This window comes from Manis javanica, chromosome 15 (assembly GCF_040802235.1).
Source record: "Manis javanica isolate MJ-LG chromosome 15, MJ_LKY, whole genome shotgun sequence".
NCBI lineage: Eukaryota > Metazoa > Chordata > Mammalia > Pholidota > Manidae > Manis > Manis javanica.
Genome location: NC_133170.1, coordinates 17,225,001 through 17,251,743, shown reverse-complemented (window position 1 = coordinate 17,251,743; position 26,743 = coordinate 17,225,001).

The following is a 26,743-nucleotide window of genomic DNA, read 5'->3' as shown; positions in this document are numbered from 1 at the left end:
ATGATTGTAATACGTACTTCAAAACCCCATTCTTTTGATGTGCCAATATTTCTGGTAACCTAACTGCTTTATGTGATTAATGATCATATTGGGAACAAATTAACTGGTTTGGCCTGATGTTAATATTTAAAGAAATCTGTTTTTCCATACACAGATCTCTTGACAGGTTTGGGATTCTACTACAAGATGGAGTTATGGAGATGACCCTGTGGATGGATTTATTAGTCTCTCTTTTTTTATTTATTTATTTATTTATTTATTTATTTATTTATTTATTTATTTATTTATTTATTTTATTTTTTATTTTTATTTTTTGAGAGGGCATCTCTCATATTTATTAATCAAATGGTTGTTAACAACAATAAAATTCTGTATAGGGGGGTCAATGCTCAATGCACAATCATTAATCCATGTCAAGCCTAATTCTCGTCAGTCTCCAATCTTCTGAAGCATAACGAACAAGTTCTTACATGGTGAACGAATTCTTACATAGTGAATAAATTCTTACATGGTGAACAGTACAAGGGCAGTCATCACAGAAACTTTCGGTTTTGATCACGCATTATGAACTATAAACAATCAGGTCAAATATGAATATTCATTTGATTTTTATACTTGATTTATATGTGGATCCCACATTTCTCCCTTTATTATTATTATTATTTTTATTTTTAATAAAATGCTGAAGTGGTAGGTAGATGCGAGATAAAGTTAGAAAACATAGTTTAGTGTTCTAAGAGAGCAATTGTAGATGATCAGGTGTGTGCCTGTAGACTATGTGCTAATCCGAGCTAGACAAGGGCAACAAAACATCCACGGATGCAGAAGCTTTCTCTCAAAACGGGGGTGGGGGGTGAGGTTCTAAGCTTCACCACTATTGTTCCCCGATTTCTCACCTGATGGCCCCCCTGCGACTGTGCCTGTCTTAGGTTGTTCCTCCCTTGAGGAATCTTACCCGTCTCTGGCTAACCAGTCATCTTCCGGGGCCATACAGGGAAATGTAAAGTTGGTAAGTGAGAGAGAAGCCATATTGTTTGAAAAGGTTAGCTTTTTACTTCTTTGCAGATTTATGCCCTGTGGCTTCTATGCCCAGCACTTGTCTTGAGCTTTACCACCTGGAGGAATTATGATACTCGGTAAATTCGATATGAGGCACGAATTCTATTTAAGGGTTGTAATTAGGAAGGAAGAAGAAAAGCTATAGAGGTAGCATTTGGAAGAAAACATGGGAGGATTGATGATTTCTTTGACATATCTTCTTGTAGAGTACCTTAAGCATGTATAGGTTTTAAACTACTAACTAACTTGCGCACACATATTATCATAATAGGAATACGGTGACATAAACAAAGCAAATCTATATTACCAGCCATCTCCAGTGAAGCCAAGAAAACCATTTAGGCACCCTAGGCATTTGTAAAAATTTGTCTATGATATGATGGATATTGTCCAACTGTACTTGAACAGTCTGAGAGAAATCAGACAAACTGAAGCAACCCATTTCTGGGATCTGTTCACATCCCATATGTTCTTTTAACTGTAGATAGTCTATAGTTGTAAGATTTTGGAGTGCTACAACTTGCACCCCTCCCAACTCCTGGTTGAGTTCCAACAGTACAGATCCGGTCAAATTCGTTGTCTCACTGTATGCACATGCCAGCCTAGACATCTCCCTCCTCATTCCTATGGCAAGTCCAGGAAACGGTGGGGTGGACGCAGCCACAACTGCAGCATCGTCCAGATCCCTGTGGAGGCTTTTTGATGATCATCCCCCTGGCACAAGTCCTCCAGAGAGTGCTGATGCCGGAAGCTCCTCCTCATATCGTATCTTAGTTCATTTTCTGGGTATCCAAGCTAGGCCTTGATCTTCTGCGTAGAAACAAACAGACCCTTTGCCCACACTTTGACATGCCCTCTATACCACTGTGTAGAACTCATTGGAGGTCAGCACACAAGAACTGCTTTTTTTTTTTTTTATTAAGAGAAAGGAATATTATCAGAAAAGAGTACCTCCATAGCTGATCATCTGACACTCTTTTTTTTTTTTTTTTTTTTTTTTGAGAGGGCATCTTTCATATTTATTGATCAAATGGTTGTTAACAACAATAAAATTCAGTATAGGGGGGTCAATGTATTAGTCTCTCTTTTTGACCGAGTGAAATACCTGTTGGATTAGAGAACAGCTTCATGTCACCCCCAGTCTATTACATTGGCCCATGTAAAGGGCCTGAGCACCAGTCCCTAACTTTCTCTGCTTTTTTTCTCAGTGTTTGCTCTCTTGTTCCTAACCCCAGACCCTATTTTCCTTATCCTGTTTTACTTTATATTTTCATAGCATTTTTACCATGTGGAAACATGTATTAATTTATTTATATGTTTATTGTCTACCTGTTCAATAGAAAATAAGTTCCTCTGAGGCCCAGGCTTTGTTTTGTTCACTGCCTTAACCTGTGCCTGGGAAACAGAACACAATAAATATTTGTTGGAAGAATGAACAAAGAAAAGGCTTTTCTTGGTCTTTATTAACACAAACAATTTAAGAAATTGTTTTGCTGTTATTGCCTCACATGGTCCAGTCTAAAGCTCCACTACTAGAGAAGAGTCAATCAAATTAGAAATTAACTGGGGAGCAGAATCATAATGTTTCTTAATTCTAAGTGGACATCTAGGAACCAAGGAATCTTGGGAGAATAAAGGAGGACAAGCCTTAGAAGCTTTCAATATACTTTGCATCCCAGACAATGAAAACCTGAACCCTTGAAAAGCAACACATTCATGTTTGTATCTCCATCAAACAACTTTCTTAAATAGTAATGTCAATCCTATTTGTGACCAAAGACACCCCCCTCATATGCTATGTACATTTCTCCTGGGTAGGTTGAAATAGTTAAGGATCAGTCTGCTTGCCATTTCCAGAGTAGCTAAGAAACAGATAGTTGTTTTCTTCACCTAGTAGTTTGGCTATCAACTTAAATTCCCAAGTCATTAAAGACTGTCAGAGAAAAAAACATTCTGAATACTGCCTACCCCATAGGGCAACTGAGAATTTAATAAGTGACAGGAAACTGAAGTCATGTATCGGAGAACATGTTACTTTACCAATTGTAACATAGATTGTCATCAACATCAACTGACAAATTTTGCAGGGTGACCACAAGCATCCCTATAGCTGACTCACTTTTGTATACCATGCTTAAAACTCTTCTTATATTCATATATGTAAAATAAAACATCTTATGAAGTCTTACAGTAGTTGTGGTGAGGCCAAATATTCAGGAATTCTAGAGACGTAAGGGTCAGACTGCTCAGTGGAGCTACGGACCAGCTTCCCTGATCTCCTTCCTCACATTAGGGTCAATTCCAGAATGAGCCAGAGGACCGAACCAGAAAGAAAGAGCATCGGAACTAAGACTACTCTTGAAAAGAACTGTGTCTGCTAATGTGAATAGATTGAACATTTAATTGGTTTAAGGTAACATACTAAGTCCCCTAACAATTGTTTTTGAGGTCCTCGATGGTATGGGGCATGCGTGTTAGTGCCAGAATCTTTATACAAATGAATTGCTTTTTATTCTTTCCATTGCCTTCTCCCTCTTGCAAATACCAACATATATACCTAATTCAGGAAAGCATGCTTTGATTTACAGTCTTATTAAAGCTTAGAAATAATGACTTAGTATATAATTCTGACGTTCATAATTTCTCTGTAACTAAGCTATAGGTTAATGTGTAAAACCCCCGTGGATTTCCCCTTTGTTTAAATAATGTCCTGTAATTCCAGCCAATATAGTTTACAATAGCATGTTAAAAGCAAATAGGAAGGCAGCTCTAAATTAAGGTTCCTACATCAGCATTTCTCCTCACTCTGGATATTTTGTGATACAAAGTTTTGGTCTCTCTCATGATGGTATTCTGCAGTATTAAAGCAAGTAACCACAGCCTCATAATGCTAAGCACTCCAGTGGGAACCACAAACAGAGTGCATAAACCCAAGTATTCATTTCATGAGGTTTTATTAAAAGGCTTCACCTCTAAATTGAGCTGTCATACACTGTTGGGAAACTTTTTACCACAGTTTATTTTAACTATGTAAAACATTAGAGGAATGGAATTTCTTCAGCTTTTCACATAATGGCCACGACCTCTCTTACACACTACAAGCAATCTGTACCACAGTTAATCAAATTGGCTGCAGAGGACAATCAGGCCATATGTTCTCCCACTTTCCCCAATTTTCTGAAATGACCCCAACCTTGTTAACATGCTGTAGATTTTCACATATCCCAGCAAGTTCTCTGGTGTTTATACTGAGAAACTATATTGCATGATGAGAAGATATCCTTCAGATGAGAAGGACATAGGGTAATTTATAAAACAGTCATTTGTGACACAGCTTTTCGAGGAATTGCATTAACTGCCTTTGCAGTTTCCTCAAACGTTGCTTCCAGTTGACAGTGTCATAGGTCATTACAGATTTTTTTCCTTATGTAAGCAATATCAACTTTCTATTAAAAATACTAATTTCCACCCCACTACCAGTGTCTTTTGAAGTAGTGTATATAGTAAAAAAAGAAAAAAATCCCGTTGCTTTGAAATATTAAAGGAATATATTTAACTGAAGGGTTTTCAGACAGGCTGTTTTTCTGTATTCCTGATGACAGAAAGATTTTAGCCTACAAAGTCAATAGTAAATTTTATTAAAGTCATTATTTTCCTGTTACAGCCCTCGTGCTTTAAATAAACTACAGCTGACAATGCTGTCTTACATACTGTCATACTGTAAAATGTCCCCTCTTTATTACCTCAGGGACAACTCATTTAGAACTTTGAAAGTGTTTTCACATTGGAGCTGCTCATTTGCAGAGCTGGCCTATGGCTGTGTTTAAAGAATGTAGTTGCTACTTCTCTTTTCCTCTAAATATTCTAGGGAAAAATATAAACTTGCCAACACAACATTTTTTAGATAAAGATTAATGTCCCTTCTCCATAGATAAAATATATCTCAATCTTTCCATATTAGTGTGCTCGGAGTACTTAGGACATTATTTTTCCCGTTAGCCCATTGTGTGTAAGTCAGAGCAAAGCACTTGATGTACATAAGGCATCTTTTGTTTCAGGAATTTTTGTTTTCCCCCGTATCACAACCTTTAATCAATAGCCAGTCACCTCTGCATCATCTTCTTGATCAACCTAATCTTCATTATAGAAACATTATAATGGCCAAAAAATGAATAATCATGCATAAAATATTTTTATGAAAATCAGACTGAATGTATGTATTATTCTAGACCCATGGCATATAATTCCACATTATGCTCCTTTAACTCACTATATAAATACACATTTTAGTCCCACTACCCTTTAGCATATATTGAATAATTTTTAAATGAATTTTTATTTTCTTCTCCAAAACCCTTACCTACTAAGATGCCAATTCAAAGACAACAGAAACAATGAGGAAAAAAGAGCAACAACTTGCCTTTACATTTGAAGTCAGATGTAATTGATGTCTCTAAATCCACATGTATTTCTCTATCTCTTTCCCTGTTAAAGGTATTTTTACAAAGCATTACTATACTGCTCAGGACTATCAAAACCAGGTGAAACTTTACCCTAAAGTCTTCAAACTCATGGCCAGAATTGCTAGACTCTCCTTTCTTCCCTTTGGAGAAGAGCAGGAGAAGCCAGATGCATGGATGACTCTGCAGAGATGGTCAGTCCTCTCTGCCCTCCAAATCTGGCATTGTTTCATTTTAGCTCAAGCTGCATGCAGACCCCGAGGGAAAGTGAGAAGACGTGTGTAAACCCTTGCCCTAGTCTAATAAAGACTTGATCAATGGCAAGTCTTTGATTTCAAATCCTGTTCTCTCCTGTTCGATCTTGAGACAGGAATCTTCGCTGCTCTGTGCCTACAGTCAGATCATGTTGGTATCTATTTCTGTGGCCTTTTAGACCAAGTGAAACAGAACGGAGATCATAAAATGTTCTCCCGTTAAAGACAAAATAATTCATTTCAATAACATACTGTAAATGAATAGTTAATAAGTGTCATCCTTATAAAAGGGTACATATTCTGTAATTCACAAACATTCGTAATTTTTTTCCCTGGTTTATTTCTTCAGTATTATATTACAACTAAGCTATGTTTAGATATTTTGTATTTAAATCACCCTCCTTCCCACCACACACACACACACACACACACACACACACACACACACACAGAGCCCATGACCTGGTCAATAACTAGAGCAAACCTGAATTTTCCCCATGTCCCTTCTACACAGCTTAGAATCCTAGTTAAACCACAATCATTGGAATTCCTAAATGCTATCAAAAGTCCTGATTTGTGATGTGTGTGCTACTGTTCACTTAAAAGTGCTTTACTACCTTTCCTTATCAATGGAAAACTTTCAAGGTATTTAAAAGCTTCGCCTTTAAACCTTCTAGCTGAAATAAAGCAAAAATGGCAGGTGGCTATATGAAAGAGGTAGAACTCATCTAAAGGAAATGTCTCATAGGGAAGAGCTGTAGCATTGCTTAGGGTCCAATTATACACTTTTCATTGGGAAGAATGTGTTTTGGGGTGATGTGGGATTCTTTCATTTGCTCAGGAGAACATTAGCTGCTTTAGAGAGCAATGTTGTTGTTTTTAAGAAAAAAAAATGGAAAAAAATGAAACATCAGAAAACCTTCCTAGTAGTAAGAAGAGCTAAGTTCAGCAATAATAAAGAGGCCAAATGGCTTACCATAAAACCACAAATTACTTAAATAGAAAGGATTAAAATGCTTTACCATTAGGCAGCCTTTTTGAGGAGCAGAGGAGAAGGAACCTAATGCTTATGAAGCAAGACTTCCGGCTTATTAAAGAAAAGGGACAGATTGCACTCGCTACTCTGAACAGGTTATGGAACACGACTAATGCACGTTTGTTAAAGGCACAGGCAGATGGTACTTTGGCATTCAGAGGAGAAAAAATGGTGAATATTCTTAATGTAAGTCGTTGAGACAAGTCTCTAAAACCTGTTTCAGTGAGAAGTCGAGTTTAGAATAAGACTAAACACATGACACAGTTGGCCTGCCTCTAACCTGTAAAATCATTTTGCTTCCTTTAGGTAGAATGACTAAAGAGTTCCCTTCTTCCCATCCTCTAGCATTCAGTGCATCCAGCGGCACCTGGGAACCTCTAAAGACCATATGCCCTCTAGGGGAAGCTTTTACAATTATGCACACTACAGGTAAAAATTCCCTAAATGTATCTACTCTCTAAAACAGGAACTACTTATATTTAAGATTGCAGTCCTAATTGCCATGTAAGAATGATGGCTGAACTGATCAATCACTTAGAAAGGAAGGATTGATTTTCTGTGTAGAAGCTAAGCTGGTGACTGTGAGAAACGGGAAAACCATACTGGGAAATGGCCAACCCCCCATCACTATGCCACAGATGCTTAGAATTTTGGAGCTGGAGAAGGAGGCCTTCCCACTGTACCTCTGAAGAGTCGAGGCCCTGCCAGGAAGAAAGACTTCCCTCGGCGCTTGATACCCATCAGCATGGAAAACGGAAGGGGGAAGTTTCCTGACATATTTGAATCTCCATGTGGGGATGTGAAGTTGTACGAATTAATCCATTCTTCCATATGATTGTTGTTCCAACCTAAGTACAGCCCCAAAGTGAGAAAATAGGCACGGCCCCGGAGGTAAGAGACGAAGAATGGAAATGTTCAGATGGTTCTTAAGCAGAAAGCATTTCAAAGGCTGGTGGCTGGGAGGGAAGGTAATCTCAAAATGATACACAGAGACAGAAATAGAAACTCCCTTCACTCTGTCTCTGGCTGTATTGTGTCTAGCTATCATTTTTCATTATTTTTGGCCTGCCTTGGACCTGAAAAATAATTAGCCAACATTAATTTGTAATTGTGGGCTCCTTTTATGTTCATCCTTTTGATATCTTTGGGAATAGAGAGAGGAGCATTGAACTGGATTGGCGACACAGCTGATTTGATTAAGTGGTAGGAAATATTCATTGAAAGAGCAACAGAAAAAGAGGAAAATGTTGATTCAGTATTTATAGACATTGCTAATTTGCAAGTCATATTGAAATAATTTGCCACTCAAGGCCAGCTATTTACTGGGCCAGATAACTCACTGGGTTATCTGAGTTCCATTGTGAAGTAAAGAATGAACAAGGCCATAGGCCATGTGTCCTCTGTTCCCATCCTTCCATACTATGATCTAAATACTTAAGACCCTGGAATTTTCTGCTCAAATGGTCCTAACTCTGCTTCCATGGCTTGCAAACCCCGTTGCCTGGGCCCAACTTTCCAAGGGCAGACTGCATTCCCAGTGTAAGCACCTCTAAACGTGAGAATTAGCCAAGGAGTGACTGGCTGCAGAAGATAAGCACAGAATTTGGATGTGGGTTGCATTCAAACAAGTGTGCATGAAACTCTTCAAGGAATAGGACAATGTCCAGGGTTGGAAGAGAGAGGGGTGGGAGGTGGGGAGTGGGAGAGATGGACAACAGAGCTGAGTCTAAGGGCTGAGTTGGCCTTTCTCTCTCAACCATCCCATCCACAAGGAATCCTGAGAAACTTTAAGAAGTCCACATTTGAAACTTGGGCTTTCATTTCAGATTTTTATGGAAGTATATATGTCAAAGCAGGTAGATAGAACACAGTGTATTTAAGTATACATAGGTATTTGTTAGGTATATACTAATGTTTATTATTTAGACAAATAGTATGTGAATTTCACAAATGTTCAGGGACGGGCTGGCTATAGGTTGGGGACCCTTTAGCTTAACATAAATTTCCTCTTAACATTTTTGGACATGAGAGATGCAATTCAAAATTTCAAAATAACATGGAAGGGGCCAAGGAAAGAACCTCAAGTGGATTAGAATGAAGAGTACCTCGTGCTCACCCAGGATTGCCAATGGGGCCTATCCCTATCAGCAGATTGATGAACCCCATAACAATATGTGGGGCATTGATTACAGTACTCAGAAAGGCCTTTTGACTGTAGTGGGGATTCATTTGACTCTAACAAAACATTGCTTCTGACTTGCTAAACAAATCTTAAAAGCCAGACCAGATGGTATCAAGTTATTTCAAAATAACTTAACTTCACTCTTGAAGAAAGTTCACAGTTATTTATAGGAACAGAAAATATCCAGCACTCAAATTGTACACTAATGATAGCAAAATAAAAAATACTATGTTGAAGACAGACAAAATATATATATTTTGACTAATGCTGAACCCACAGATACAGGAAGCTCAATGAACCCCAAGAACAAGATAAAGAGAAGTATCATACACATAAACATAAAGAACATAAAAATCAATAAAGAAGGGGATTAAATATGGCTGTGTGAGAGGAGAGACAGAGGCTTCCTCCTAAAACTGGATACAATTAGAAAATTTAATTGGCGCAACTAATCCTGAGACAGCAACAGGAAAGAGGATGCGTCAGACTGCACACACCTGGAGAAAAGAGCAGACCTCAGCGAACGAGGTAACATACCAGAGCTGTGGCTCCATGGGACCCGAGCCCCTCCCCCACCCCAGCTCACCGGAGGGAGGAAGAGAAACGGAGCAGGGAGGGAGTGGAAGGCCTGGGACTGCTGAATACCTAGCTCCGGAGATCTGCTCTGGGAGCACAAACCTAGATTCCATGGAGCTTTCATAAGATTCGCATGACTACTGGGTTGGAAAGTTAATACAGGCAGAGTTCCTGGGGAGACTGGGATTCTGGCTGCTTGTGGAAAGCAGGGATCCATATCTGGCTGCTCTGGGACAAAAACTTATACCTGTGTGACCAGCCTATTGGCTCAGGCAGTGGAGACATGCACAGCAGCCAGGAGGTGGGGAACAGCTCTTTCCTACCCCCAGGCACCAGTACCGCTCCCCTGCGACCCCCGACATTGCTTCAGGGGCTGAACAGCTCCAGAATAAAGCTTCTGGACACTAGAGAGTGCCATATACAAACATGAAATGCCAAAGGAACCTTGTCCAGAGTAAAATTGTTAATACAACTCCCGAGAAAGATTTAAATGATATGGACCTGGTGACTCTTCCTGAAAGGGAGTTCAAAATAAAAATCATCAACATCCTAATGGAGGTACAGAAAGACATCCAAGACCTCAGGAATGAATTCAGGTCAGAGATGCAATTGTTAAGGAAAACAATGGAGGGTATTAAAAGCAGGTTAGATATGGTGGATAAGACAATAAATAAAATAGAAACTAGAGAAGAGGAATACAAAGAAGCTGAGGCACAGAGAGAAAAAAGGATCTCTAAAAATGAAAGAATATTGAGAGAACTGTGTGACCAATCCAAGCAGAACAATATTCGCATTATAGGGATATCAGAAGAAGAAGAAGAGAGAGAAAGGGATAGAAAGTGTCTTTGAGGAGGTAGTTGCTGAAAACTTCCCCAATCTGGGGAAGTACATAGTCTGTCAGGCCATGGAGATCCACAGATCCCCCAACACAAGGGACCCAAGGAAGACAACAGCAAGACACATAGTAATTAAAATGGGAAAGATTAAGGATAAGGACAGACTGTTAAAAGCAGCCAGAGGCAGAAGTGGGATCAAATACAAAGGAAAGCCCATCAGACTAACAACAGACTTCTCAGGAGAAACCTTACAGGCCAGAAGGGAGTGGAATGATGTATTAAACGCCATGAAGCAGAAGGGCCTGGAACCAAGATCACTTTATCCGGCGAGGTTATCATTTAAATTTGAAGAAGAGATTAAACAATTTCCAGATAAGCAAAAGCTGAGAGAGTTTACCTCCCACAAACCATCTCTGCAGTCTATTTTGGAGGGACTGCTATAGATGGAAGTGTTCCTAGGGTTGGATAGCTGTCACCAGAGGTAGTAAAATCACGGTAGGGAGGGTAGAGCAGCTGATTGCGAGGCAAATGCAAAATTAAATTGACTATCCCCAAAGTCAATCAAGGGATAGACAAAAAGTACAGAATTTGATACCTAATATTTAAAGAATGAAGGAGGAAGAAAAAGGAGGAGAAATAGAAAAGAACCTTTAGATTGTGTTTCTAACAGCATACTAAGTGAGTTAAGTTAGACTCTTAGATAGTAAGGAAAGTAATCTGTAACCTTTGGTAAACACGAATCTAAAGCCTGAAATTATAATAAGTACATACCTTTCAATAATCACCCTAAATGTAAATGGACTGAATGCATCAATGAAAAGACATAGAGTCACTGAATGGATAAAAAAACAAGACCCATCTATATGCTGCTTACAAGAGACTCACCTCAAACCCAAAGACATGCACAGACTAAAAGTCAAGGGACGGCAAAACATATTTCAGGCAAACAATAGGGAGAAAAAAGCAGGTGTTGCAGTACTAGTATCAGACAAAATAGACTTCAAAACAAAGAAAGTAACAAAAGATAAAGAAGGACATTACATAATGATAAAGGGCTCAGTCCAACAAGAGGATATAACCATTCTAAATATATATGCACCCAATACAGGAGCACCAACGTATGTGAAACAAATACTAACAGAAGTAAAGGAGGAAATAGACTACAATGCACTCATTTTAGGAGACTTCAACACACCATTCACTCCAAAGGACAGATCCACCAGACAGAAAATAAGTAAGGACACGGAGGCACTGAACAACACACTAGAACAGATGGACCTAAGAGACATCTATAGAACTCTACACCCTAAAGCAACAGGATACACATCCTTCTCAAGTGCACATGGAACATTCTCCAGAATAGAACACATACTAGGCCACAAAAAGAGCCTCAGTAAAATTCAAAAGATTGAAATCCTAACAACCAACTTTTCAGAACACCAAGGTATAAAAATAGAAATAAATTGTACCAAGAAAGCAAAAAGGCTCACAAACACATGGAGGCTTAACAACACACTTCTAAATAGTCAATGGATCAACGACCAAATTAAAATGGAGATCCAGCAATATATGGAAATAAATGACAACAACAACACAAAGCCCCAACTTCTGTGGGACCCAGTGAAAGCAGTCTTAGGAGGAAAGTATATAGCAATCCAGGCATATTTAAAGAGGGAAGCACAAAGCCAAATGAATAGTCTAATGTTACAAATATAAAAATTGGAAAAAGAAGAACAAATGAGGCCTAAAGTCAGCAGAAGGAGGGACATAACAAAGATCAGAGAAGAAATAAACAAAATTGAGAAGAATAAAACAGTAGAAAAAAACCAATGAAACCAAGAGCTGGTTCTTTGAGAAAATAAACAAAATAGATAAGCCTCTAGCCAGACTTATTAAGAGAAAAAGAGAATCAACACACATCAACAGAATCAGAAATGAGAAAGGAAACATCATGACAGACCCACAGAAATACAAAGAATTATTAGATACTACTATGAAAACCTATATGCTAAGAAGCTGGAAAACCTAGAGGGAATGGACAACTTCCTAGAAAAATACAACCTTCCAAAACTGATCAAGGAAGAAACACAAAATGTAAACAAACCAATTACCAGTGAAGAAATTGAAGCGGTAATCAAAAAACTACCCAAGAAAAAAACACCCGGACCAGACGGATTTACCTCGGAATTTTATCAGACATACAGAGAAGATATAATACCCATTCTCCTTAAAGTTTTCCAAAAAATAGAAGAGGAGGGAATACTCCCAAACTCATTCTATGAAGCCAACATCACCCTAATACCAAAACCAGGCAAAGACCCCACCAAAAAAGAAAATTACAGACTAATATCCCTGATGAACGTAGATGCAAAAATACGCGATTAAATATTAGCAAGCCAAATTCAAAAATATATCAAAAGGATCATACACCATGACCAAGTGGGATTCATCTCAGGGATGCAAGGATGGTACAACATTCAAAAATTCATTAACATCATCCACCATGTAAACAAAAAGAAAGACAAAAACCACATGATCATTTCCATAGATGCTGAAAAAGCATTCGACAAAATTCAACATTCATTCATGATAAAAACTCTCAGCAAAATGGGTATAGAGGGCAAGTACCTCAAATTAATAAAGGCCATATACGATAAACCCACAGCTAACGTCATACTGAACAGCGAGAAGCTGAAAGCTTTTCCTCTCAGATTGGGAACAAGACAGGGATGCCTGCTCTCCCCACTGTTATTTAACATAGTACTGGTGGTCCTAGCCACAGCAATTAGACAAAACAAAGAAATACAGGAATCCAGATTGGTAAAGAAGAAGTTAAACTGTCACTATTTGCAGATGACATGATATTGTACATAAAAAACCCTAAAGACTCCACTCCAAAACTACTAGAACTGATATCGGAATACAGTAAAGTTGCAGGATACAAAATTAACACACAGAAATCTGTGGCTTTTCTATACACTAACAACGAGCCAATAAAAAGAGAAATCAGGAAAACAATTCCATTCACAGTTGCATCAAAAAGAATAAAATACCTAGGAATAAACCGAACCAAAGAAGTGAAAGACCTATACCCTGAAAACTATAAGACAGTCTTAAGAGAAATTAAAGAGGACATTAACAAATGGAAACTCATCCCATGCTCTTAGCTAGGAAGAATTAATATCATCAAAATGGCCATCTTGCCCAAAGCAATATACAGATTTGATGCAATCCTTATCAAATTACCAACAACATTCTTCAGCGAAATGGAACAAATAATTCAAAAATTCATATGGAAACACCAAAGACCCCAAATAGCCAAAGCAATCGTGAGAAAGAAGAATAAAGTGGCGGGGATCTCACTCCCCAACTTCCAGCTTTACTACAAAGCCATAGTAATCAAGACAATTTGGTACTGGCACAAGAACAGAGCCACAGACCAGTGGAATAGATTAGAGATTCCAGACATTAACCCAAACATATATGGCCAGTTAATATTCGATAAAGGAGCCATGGACATACAATGGGGAAATGACAGTCTCTTCAACAGAAGGTGCTGGCAAAACTGGACAGCTACATGTAAGAGAATGAAACTGGATCACTGTCTAACCCCATACACAAAAGTAAATTTGAAGTGGATCAAAGACTTTAATGTAAGTCATGAAATCATAAAACTCTTAGAAAAAAACGTAGGCAAAAATCTCTTTGACATAAACATGAGTGACCTCTTCTTGAACATATCTCCCTGGGCAAGGGAAACAAACACAAAAATGAACAAATGGGACTATATCAAGCTGAAAAGCTTCTGTACAGCAAAGGACACCATCAATAGAACAAAAAGTTACCATACAGTATGGGAGAATATATTCTTAAATGACAGATCCGTTAAAGGCTTGACATCCAAAATATATAAAGAGCTCACACGACTCAACAGACAAAAAACAAATGATCCAATTAAAAAATGGGCAGAGGAACTGAACAGACAGTTCTCCAAAAAAGAAATACAGATGGCCAACAGACACATGAAAAGATGCTCCACATCGGTAATTATCAGAGAAGTGCAAATTAAAACTACAATGAGGTATCACCTCACATCAGTAAGGATGGCTACCATACAAAAGACAAACAACAACAAATGTTGGCAAGGTTGTGGAGAAAAGGGAACCCTCCTACACTGCTGGTGGGAATGTAAATTAGTTCAACCATTGTGGAAAGCAATATGGAGGTTCCTCCAAATGCTTAGCATAGACTTACCATTTGACCCAGGAATTCCACTCTAGGAATTTACCCCAAGGATGCAGCACTCCAGTTTGAAAAAGACAAATGCACCCCTATGTTTATCACTGCACTATTTACAATAGCCATGAAATGGAAGCAACCTAAGTGTCCAACAGTAGATGAATGGATAAAGAAGATGTGGTACATATACACAATGGAATATTATTCAGTCATAAGAAGAAAACAAATCCTACCATTTGCAACAACATGGATGGAGCTAGAGGGTATTATGCTCAGTGAAATAAGCCAAGCGGAGAAAGACAAATACCAAATGATTTCACTCATCTGTGGAGTATAAGAACAAAAGAAAAACTGAAGGAACAAAACAGCAGCAGAACCACAGAACCCAAGATGAACTAACAGTTACCAAAGGGAAAGAGACTGGGGAGAATGGGAGGGTAGGGAGGGATAAGAGCGGGGAAGAAGAAAGAGGGTATTATGATTAGCATGTATAATGTTGGGGGTGGGGGAAAGGGGAGGGCTTTGCAACACAGAGAAGACAAGTAGTGATTCTACAACATCTTACTATGCTGATGGACAGTGACTGTAATGGGGTTTGTGGGGTGGACTTGGGGAAGGGGGAGCCTAGTAAACATAATAGTTCTTCATGTAATTGTAGATTAATGATAACAAAATAAATTTAAAAAATTAAAAAAATCAATAAACATAAAAATATATATATATATAAAGTTCATAATATCTGGTAACTGACCAAAAATTACCAGGTGAGCAAAAAATTTAAAAAATGTATAACAGAAAGTAAAGCCAGTCATTGGCAACTGACCCAGAACTGACATAAATATCGTAATTAGTGGAATTATGGCATTAAAATGACTCTTATAGTTGTATGCTACATATTCAAAAGGTTAAGTAGAGATAAGAAAATCTAACTTCTAGAAATGAAACTATTTGAGATGAAAAATAAACTGGATGGAGTTAACAGCAAAGTGAGAATTATAGAAAAAAGGAGTGAATTGGAAGACAGAACAATAGAAACTTTCCATAATGAAATAAAACTGAAGCTCTAATTTACAAAAATAAATATCATCAGTGAGCTAAGTGGCAACTTCACTCAGCCCATTGTACATATAATTGAGTTCCAGGAAGGAAAAAGAGAAAGAAACATCTGAAAGAATAATGCACAATAATTTTCCAAATTTGAAATTTGACTAATGCTGAACCCAAGGATACAGGAAGCTCAATGAACCTCAAGAACAAGATAAAGAGAAGTATCATACACATAAACATAAAGAACATAAAAATCAAATTTCTCACAACAAGTAATAAGGAGAAAGTCTTAGAAGAATCCAGAAAAAAAAAAGACATTTCTGTACAGAAAAATCAAAGATTAAAAACAGAAGTTCTCACCGGAAACAATGCAAGTAAGATGAGTGGAAAAACAAGTTTGAAGTACAGAAGTTCATTGAAATACAAATACAAATACACATATCAAACCCTGTAAACATAGAATTCTGTAGGTAGCATACATATATTTCAAAAAATAGAGGCAAAATTAAGATTTTATAGACTTAAAAATGGCAGAAAGAATTTATCACCAGTATAAGAAATCTCAACATCTTTCAAGCAGGAGGAAAAGAAAACATAATAGAAATGTGGATCTACACAAATAAATGAAGAACATGAAAAATGATAACTATATGGATAAGTAAACTATATGGATAAAATGTTCTTCTTACTGTTTAAATCTTCTAAGAGGAGAATTTGTTAAAAAGTAGTAAATAACTGAGTTTTAAACAATCATTGGAAAGAACTGAGGAAATCAGAAAGTATTTTAAATGAAATGAGAATGAAAATACCACATGCGAATATTTGTGAGATTCCTTTAAAGCAATATTATAGGGAAATGTATATACAGAAATGCCTGCATTAAAAAAGTCCCAATTCAAAGAGCTCACCTCTGCCTTACGGAACTGGAAAAAGATCAAATGAAACCCAAGTTAAGCTAGAAAAACAACAGCAAAAAAATGGAGATCGAGGTAGAAGACAATGAACTAGAAACCAGAAAAACAATAGAGAAAAATAAATTAAACCAAAACTGATGTTTTGAGAGCAATAAAATTGATAAACCTATAGATAGACTGATCTTGAATAAAAGAGAGAATTACCAATATCAGGGATAAGAAAGAGGACATTAATTCACATTACCCAGAAGTTGTAAGGATAAATAAAGGAATATTTTGAACAACTTTGTGCCCCAAAATTTGACAACATAGGTAAAATGGACAATTCCTTTAACAATACTGTTAAATCTTGCTCTAGAAAAAAGAAATAAAGTAAGTAATCATACGTTTCCTAAAAATTTGAAATTATTTTAAAACTTTACCACAAATAAAATACCAGTTTCAGATGTCTTTACTCATGGATTCTACCCAACACTTCAGGAAAAAATAATATTAATTATACATAAAATCTTCCAGAATATTGAAGAGGAGGGAATACATTGAACTCATTCTGTAAGGCCAGCATTATCCTGACAAAATAACAAAGAAAGCACAGGAAAAGAAAACTACTGAACAACATCCTTCATGAGCTTATATGTGAATATTCTAAACAATATTTTAGCAAACTAAATTCAACATTATTTAAAAAGTACCTTATGAACAAATGGGTTTATTCCAAGAATGGTTTAATGTTTGAAAACAATGTTAATCAATGCAATTCAACATATTATTAGGTTGAAAAAGAAAAAATTGACTGCCATCTCAATCGGAGCAGAAAACGCATTTGACAAACTGCGACATTCAATTCCGATAAAAACTCTCAGCAAATTAGGAATACAGGGAATTTCCTCAACCTGATAGACCATCGACAAAAATGTCACAGCTAATATCATGCTTAATGACGAAAGATTGAATGACTTTTTCCTAAGATCAACAATATGATCTGGTTGTTCACTCTTATCACTTTTACTCAGCTTTGCCAGGGAAGCTCTAACCTATATTTTAAGTTAACCCACAAAAACATAAGGAATTCAGATTAGCAGGGAAGGGGTAACACTCTCTATTCATAGTCTAGATGATCCTCTACTTAGAAATCTGATAAAATCTACCAAAATGTTAATAGATTAGCAAGGTTGCAGGACACAGGATTGGCATACAAAAATCAACATTATTTCTATTTACTTGTAACAACCAAAAATGAAATTTTAAAATTACCATTTATAATAGCATACAAATCAAAATACTTCAGAGTAAACCAGACAAAATATGTGCAAGACCAGAACACTGAAAACTATAAAACAGTGCTAAAAGAAATTTTAAAAGACCCAAACAATTGGAAAAATACAGCATATTTATGGGTCAGGAAAACACAATAGCATTAAGATGTCAATTTCACTCAAATTGGTTCTTTGATTTAACACTCAATCAAAGTCCTATCAAATAGTTTTATAGACATTGACACACTGTTTAAAGTTTAAAGGGAAACACAAAGCATCTAAAATAGTCAAAACACTAAAAAGAAAATCAAAATTGTAAGATTAGCACTACCTGATTTTGAGGCAAACTGAAACCAGTTTGACACTTATTAAAAAGTGTAATGCATCATCCCATATAATCTAGTCATTCCACTCCGACGTATTTGCCGAAGAGTACTGAAAACCTATGTCCAATCAAATACTTGTACATTAAGGTCAATGGTAGCTTCACTTATGATAGTGCCATGCTGGAAACAAAGTGAATGGAAAACAAAATATTTGGAAATGAAATGAATGGAAATGAAATGTCCATCAATAGGTGAAAACTTGTGATATATCCATACAATGATATTTATTCAACAATAAAGAGTAATGAATACATGCAACAACATGGGTAAATCTCAAAATAATTATGCTTAGTGAAAGAAGCCAAGTAAAAACCAGTATCTATGTATGATTCCATTTATAAAAAAATACTAGAGAATGAAAACTAGTTTATCATTGAGAAAAGCATATACATGGTTGCCTGGGGATGAGAAAGATTGGGAGGGACTGACTGTAAAGTGGCATAAGGAATGATATGCTCACTTTCTTGATTGTGGTGATGGTTTCAGAGGTATACAAATTTGTCAAAACTTATAAAATAGAACACTTTAACTGGATAGCTTATTGTATGTCAGTTACATCTCAGTTAACCTGTTATAAAATCATTATTGAGAACAGTTTGATTAATTGCTCTCTCCTTTTGTGTTCTTTATACACACTTGAAAAGTTAAAATTTTGTATACTTATTTCCTGACTTCTTCCTTAAGAGGCCTTGCTTTTCCAAGCTTACCAGAAGAATCCAAGGAGCGTATGTGGGAATCACCAGCAATTCCCTCTGTTCTATCTTAATTATTATTTTTTGGTATTAATGTGCGAGGACTTGGACTAAGCACTTTATTTATTCACTTTCATTTATTTTTCCTCTCCTTTTCTTTTCTTTCTTTCACTGTAACTCTCTGCTTAAGTTATCTCACTCAATTTTCTGGAGTGTATATCTCCAGCAACATATCTAAGATTCAGGATATTCTGCTTGCCTTACCTTTCCTGGACTAAGTTTCAGATCAATTCAAAAACAAAAAAAAAGGTTCAGATTAAAAAAATTTACAAGGAAACCAACAGAGAAAATATTAATTAATGAAAAAGGAAGACAAAGAAAGGATTGCAAAGTACTTCATTACATTACCAGAGTAGTTTAACATATGGAGATTTCTGGACACAAATCTGTTTATTGTTGTCATTGTTCACTTACTCCTAGGAAATCCTCTAAAGTGAAAGATTATTATTAGTCCAATACTAGTATTAGTGCCTCCCTGTAATGAATTTTGGCACCTTTTCCTGTTGCTCTATATTAGCATCTTAAATGTCCATGTGGCTTCCAGCAATTTGATGCTCTTACTTTGGGAAATATCCACCTCACATCTGCTTCTCTTTCTTCCTATTTCAAATGTACATCTGTTTATATTCTGAGTGTCAAATGTAATTATTTACTTTTTGGTAGTGAATGTTGATGGATATAACCTAAACCCATTGTACATAAGGGTTTTTCCCTACTCAGGTTACACTTCCTATTTCTCCTGGGGATACTTGATAATGTATTCAGGTGTCCTCCAATTTAAATGGAGCATGGGGATGGTTAACAATAAACATAAAAAATGTGAATTTTATGTAGAGAAACACTAGCACTCTCATATATGATTATCATAAGTCATCTCCCCAGGAACAACTCAGGGGATAATTTGATTTCACTGATTGGTTAACTCCACCAAAGGAGGCAAAATGGTTTATAAATGTAGAAAGAACTTACTAGACTTTAATGTGATAGAGAGCGCCCTAGCGAATGCTAAAAACTCCAGTGAATTCTCTACTTTACCTGTACTCTGCAAGTTGATGAAAGCCATCAATTTGATAAGTCATCCAATGCAACTTAGTTCACATTATTTTGATATAGTAATATAGAAAGTTGCATGTACAGATCTCTTAGCATTTTAGAAGTGGACATATGATTGGCGATTGGTTATTTTAAATCTCAAGTGATAAATCTAAGAAGAGCACTAATGAGTTTATCTAAAAATGATTACTAGGTGAGGAACATATGCATGAACTACACATGCCCATACTAATTTCTTCCCATTTATCATCTGGACATTTTCATCATGGTCTAAGTATCATCCCGAATTGTGCCATTCAATCTAATAATTCTGATTTTGAAATTGATTAAATCCAGCAAATAATAATTCTCAAATTCCATTCATGGGAAGTTTCTTTTAAGCAGCTCTTGTATATATATTGTTATTCTAATATCAACACCCATTTTGCTGGTTCTCTTGGTTTCTAGGTTTAGATCACATCCAAGTTAAAGTAAAGGTCTCAATATCAAGAAATATTATGTAACAATGATCTCTAAAATCACTAAATACAAATCAAAGTGACTTAGTAGATTATTCAATAACAAAGTTTCTCTGAATAAGCCAGTAAAATGATGAAAATTATTAAGATATCATCTTAATAAATATGATGCTAGCTCACAAAGTCCACTGCAGCACAGGTTTTTAAGTTAACAATTCTTTATTCTCACCAAAATGCAGGTAGCAATTACTACCTTCAAAACATTTACATTTAAATGTAGTCTGTACAATGTTGGAATACATCATGAATAACCAATATATTAAAATAAGCTACTAGGTTAATTAATTCTTCTGAAGGTCTTAAGGTAAAGACCAGAAGAATTTTTTTGCTATCTTTGCATACAGTTAAAACTCATGCAATTTTAGTATTGACTGTCCTGTTTGTAGGTTTCCCCTGGTATTTCCCCTATACCCAGCTTCCCCACTTTGGCCTACATATATCTGAACACTTAGAATCTTAAAATAAAATACTTCAACATAGTCTATATAATATATAGACCAGACAAGTCCCAATGTAAGCTATTGCTACAAAATCATCAGTGGTAAGGTAATGAGAAAAGATGTAATAATAGACTTTATTTGTACAAGAAGTAATTCTATTTAAGGTACTTAATTTTTGTGTGATTTTTTTCTGGTAGACTAATTACGAAATTACTTTAAATACTACTATGGAAGGATTTTTTGATTGGCTTGACCAACTTTATTTCAATCTTTTATTTTTTCAGTATTGAGGGAGGGATGGTTAATATATTTTTTCTCAGCCTATCTTACAAGTAGAAGTAACCATGTTATATATTTTAGACAGTGAGACATAAACATAATTAGGAAAAAAATTCCTAATACAAGGGACAGATCTTACTGCTTCATATATTCCTTCCTTCTTCCTGCCTTGATTTGGATATGTTAAGTAAAGCTACAGCAGCCATATTGCCATCATGAGGCAAGTCAACAAGATGTACATGAAAAATCAATGTGCTCAGGATAGTAGAACAGAAAGAAATGAAGATCATGGGTTATTTGATGACATCATTGAACAGTTGCACTTTAACATGCTCTTTAAGACTTCTTGCAATGTGAAAATTAAATGTCTTTATTATTTAAGCTTTTCTTGGTTGGCTTTTCCAGTTCTGTAGGCAGAAGTATTCATAACTGATACCACCACTATATGTTATTTAAGTAGAGAAGTCTCTCCACTTAGGAAATTTCAGCTTACAAACTTTCTTTTACTTGAACAAGCTATGTCTTAGAGAAAACAAGATACCTATTCAACAGCAGATAGGATGAGTAGTCATACATGGTTATATCAACAGAGGTCATAGAATGATTACTGGTTAGGAATATGCTTGTTCTGTTAGTTTAGAGATGTATCATATCTGATGAGTGACAAAGCAGTAAGTTATTTAAAGTATTAGTTGGGAAGGCATATTAAAATAAGGAAGGAAAAATAATAATTGAAAATAAAATTGGTGAGACAATAATGAATATTATACAAGGTCATGGAATAAATAATTTAATAGTGGATATGACTCTGAAGGATAAATGGTGCATCATGAAATAAAATACAAAGAAATCACTAGTTAAATGAAAAATAATTCTTTTGATATATGAGCAGAGGTTTAGCATCAATGTTGGGTGCCTATCAAATGCAATTCAACTCAGAAATAAAGTTTGGAATTGGCTTGAGAATGTGGTAAAAATATTAGTACTGGAAATTACAAGTTAGGGCTGATTCACAAATTCAAGGCCCATTTGAATATTAATTTTGTCAAAACATTGAAGATATAGTAGCTGTAAAACAGTTTACTTTATCCTTTAAGTGATAAGAGACAGTGGATATGCAACATTTACCTTTTTTCATCCTATTTCATGGAACTTAGGTGTGATAGCTATAACTCTAGTTGTGTTCTTGCATTGTTAGGATCAAATAACACTCTAGGAATGATCATAATGTGAGCTTGCAAATTTAGGTACCCCTGATATAATTTTTTCTGACTCTATCCCTGTCTTTCTCTTTGAACTTAAAATGAAAATTATGTTGAGTTTTGCTTATTTTTTTAAATGCTTAGAAAGAAGTTCATTGTGGCTGCATCTCAAGACAACAATTTGTCTGGACCAATCTCACTTGTGGTGGATCTAGCCTCAGAAATTACCTAATTACTGCCATTGTAACATTTGGGAGAATCCCTGCTAATTGAAGATTGACTGATACCTCACATTAATGTCTGTCAGCTAAAGAGTAAGTAGCTACAAATGTCTGCCACTAGTGAAAGCTGAGATGAAAATGAGAATAGCTTTAAACACACTGAAGAAGGTATAAAGGTAGTAACTGCAGCTGAGTCGTGCCAAGTACCCATACGCATGTTTCAAACTATTACAAATACACCTGTGTTAAAATTCTAAACATCATATGCCTGTTCAGTGATTCCTGGTTGTCTGCACAGCCATCTGGAGGCAGCTGGGGGGTAGAAAGGAAGCAAATACCTCCATGTGGATATCTGTGGTAAAATCCTAATCAAGTCAAGAAAATTTATTTTTGCCTTTGCCAAAATCTTTTGCTATAATTTAGATTTTAAATTAGGAAAACTGTTTCTCTTAGTTATTTTAGTGAGGGAGGGCAAGGACATAGGAAGAGCATCATGATTAATTTTTCCTGCCTATGATAAAAATGCCAAGATATAAACAGTATAGTTAAACAGGAGGGACTCTATCTTAAGGCTAAGATTCTATTTCGAAAAACCAGGCAGTTAGGAGGTAAGATTCCTAACATATTTAATGGTAATCAGCCAACAACTGACCCTATCTTAGGGCGGGGCAAGCGGTCCTAAATGGTGTGCCCCATTGCTTGAAGGTAACCACTATCTTGGAGAAGAACAGGATCAAGAAATTCCTTGTGTTAACTTTATTTTATAGAATATCCAGAGGACAGACTATGGATGGTGACACAATGTCGCTCACCAGAGACAGACATCATGAGACCACATGTCAAGCGATCACCCTCCCCCAACACCATTCCCTTTGCCCCATTCTTGAAAGCCTTAAAAGGCAGAATCCTAAGCCCTTAAGCATGCCTCTTCAATGGGGTTGCCCATATTCCCTTTTTTCGAATGCATACTTCGTCTTAAATAAAGCCTTCTCACTGCTCAACTTACTGCATTTTGTCTCTGCACTCTTCCAGTGGCAAGCATCTTGGTTATTTTGCTATTTCATTAACTTTCTAGACTTAAGCACAGGTCTTCACTCTCTCTGCTCTACTTTAGACAAGTAGAGAAGGGCTACTAAGATCTCTGATTTGGCCTGCAAGTCCCCATCCCCTGGGTGACCCGGACAGGACTGCAGCTGGACTGTCATGCTCTTTAGCAGCGGGCCCCAAAGCCTCCTTTCTTTGCTTTGGGAAGTTCTCAGAACATCATCTCACTCCATCCAGTGCTCTGCGGCTCCCCCAAATCCTGGGGTGGGAGGGGCTTAGTTCCCTCACTGTGTAGATTCAAGTGGACACTGGATACCAGGTGACACTGACTTCAGGAGTTGGCAAGGAATTTGCCCCAGACTGAACAGGAGTTCAATGAGCTTCCCTTTCTACTCTGCTCTTTCTTGCTCTCTGCTGTCTGCATGGCTCCTGCCATTCACTACTACTCTCACTTTAATGAATTCCTTCCTTACCTACACTTGTGCAACCTGCGGGAGAACTCTTTCTCAGTCAGAGTCAGGAGCTGTCCCCAGACAAGCTGAAGTTTCACCTAGTGCACACAGAGACCTCCCCAGATGCAGCTGCCCGACAACATTAAAATCATGAGAATCTTAATGTCAGCAATCCCTCCCAAATCTCATTTACATAGCTAGAAAATTTAGCATATGGTATTTAATATTGTATAGGATTCTCCCTCAAAATTTCATTTCCTGAATCTATGAACTGTAACTAGGTTCTGTTGATGATGATTAGAAAATGAGGAAAGACTGGATTTAAGATAAAATTGACAAAGCAAACAGCAAAATAGAGTAAGACTTTTAGAAGTGAAGCCTTTGGATAAAGATAGCCATGGGAGAGGACACCCATGTATTCCCAAATGATTAGGTAGGAGAAACTGAGATGTAGAAAGGAGCTGAATAGACTGTGTTTTGGCTTGAAGTACCTCTTCTAAGACAATTGTTTTGGTTCTTGGGGAGGAAGAGAGGATGCTGAGAAACCTGAAATGGGGAGGGAAGCCACTCTTCCATAAGAACAAAAGAGAATACAGGAAGCATGGTCTTCAAATTCTAAAATCAGAGAGGCATCAAATATCGATGAAGACAAAAATGGGGAAAATGTCTGCTGTTATAAATATTATGTACAATAAAACTAAGAATGTACAAGTGTATTTTTGAACTAGAGATGGTAGAAGAACTTAAAATGAATTTGGTTGTCAAAGGAAGGCAAACTGAAATTGATGAAACAGTATCATTAATATTAAGATATGTAAATATTTGGCAATTGGTAGGCTCTTAGTGTGTTTACTGTGCCATATTAGTAAGCATAAACTTTCATTTATATTTTAAACTCTGATAGGCTTTCATAAGGATGCTTAGTATCTTTAATCTTCTAGCCTTATTTTTCCCATAGGTTACTAAGTTCCTCATTCACAAATTCTCATGCTTAAAGATTCTCAGAAACTCAGTTCTTGTGGTTGAGAAAGAACAGATACTACTGACTTTGAAATGTCACATATTCCTACATGAAATACATCCACTTCAAAAATTAAGTATTGACATATATTCTAACATATCATTTTTCTATTATCTCTTGCTCTGGGTTATTCAATATTTTCCTTAGTTTATAAAAAAGAAAGCTGAGCATGCTAAGGGCAGCTTATATGTGACACTTGAAGTGAAGCTTTGAAAGTATGTTCCCTTTAATAGCAAAAACTATTCTGCTTGTGTTCTAAGATAATTGTACTTAGGCTTGAACCTGTTTGCTTAATCAGTAGATAAAGTCTTAAGTGGCCTCTAAAAAAAAAAGCCAGATTTTGTTTTGGTGGGGAGGAGGGGTAAAGAAGACGGAGCTTCATTAACCAGACTGACAGTCTCCATAGATCTCTCAAGTGTTTAAATTAAGGATTGCCAGTTCTTGAAACTTGACAAGCCAGGCAGGATTGTCACCGTTGCTGTCTGAAGCAGAGGTAAATACAGATTAGGCTTGTCTCTATCTCTATCATAAACATTTTGTTAGGATCTAAGAACTTCATACTGTGAACAGACTTGAAAGTTTTTGTATATTGGGCAGCTAAAGCAATAATTAGATTCTCACATTTTTCAAATAAAGATTGTTCACTTGCAACAAATACTTGTCATTGAACAGAAGAGCATCATTATTGTATTAAATGTATGTACACACACACAGATATATCCCTTTATTAAAGAGAAATACTCATTTGCACTGCCCACTGGCTTTCAGATTGAGTGTATTTCATATCTAACATAGATTGATGTGCATCAGATCACTGGATGCAGTGTTCAGGGGCTAGGGAATGTCATTAGCTCCTACCCACCTGGTCAGAGCTTTCTTGTGGAATGAGATGTGTCCTTTCAATTATTTATTTTCTCTGTGTGCATATATTCACAAGAATAAATATATACATATGCTTGGAGCATGTTCCACTACATTCGACATCTGGCAAGTCTCCATTATGAGACTTGATGCTTCCAATGAGTCATAAAATGGAATTACAAGAAGAGGGTGAGGATGGGGAGTAAATAGTGCAAATTATGGCCCACGAGCCTCTTTCTTTGAATGTAGGCAAGTATCAAGTGTGTATCTTTCTGTGAAACATCTAATTCTAATCTTTAACCAACTCCTGTTTACATGCTGGCTTCTAGAGGATCAAAGGCATTTAGATATTAGAAATACACCTTTCAGATATTTGTGCATTAATACCCCCTTGCAAAGAAAGCTTCTTCTATGCATACATAAAACAATGGCCTAACCACAACTAAACATTTTGAGGTGTTTGCAGAATGGACATATACTTTATCCTTAAAAAGAAAACAGGAAAAATGTTCTGGCTCTCTCTGTCACCTGGCTGAAGAATGAAAAAAAAAGGAAGAGGAAAAAAAAGTTACTGTGTGCAGTTAATATCGAACAGCAGCCATCTCCAGATGATCCCTGCTGCATCCAATTTCTGCCAAAATGCTTTCTGTTAAAC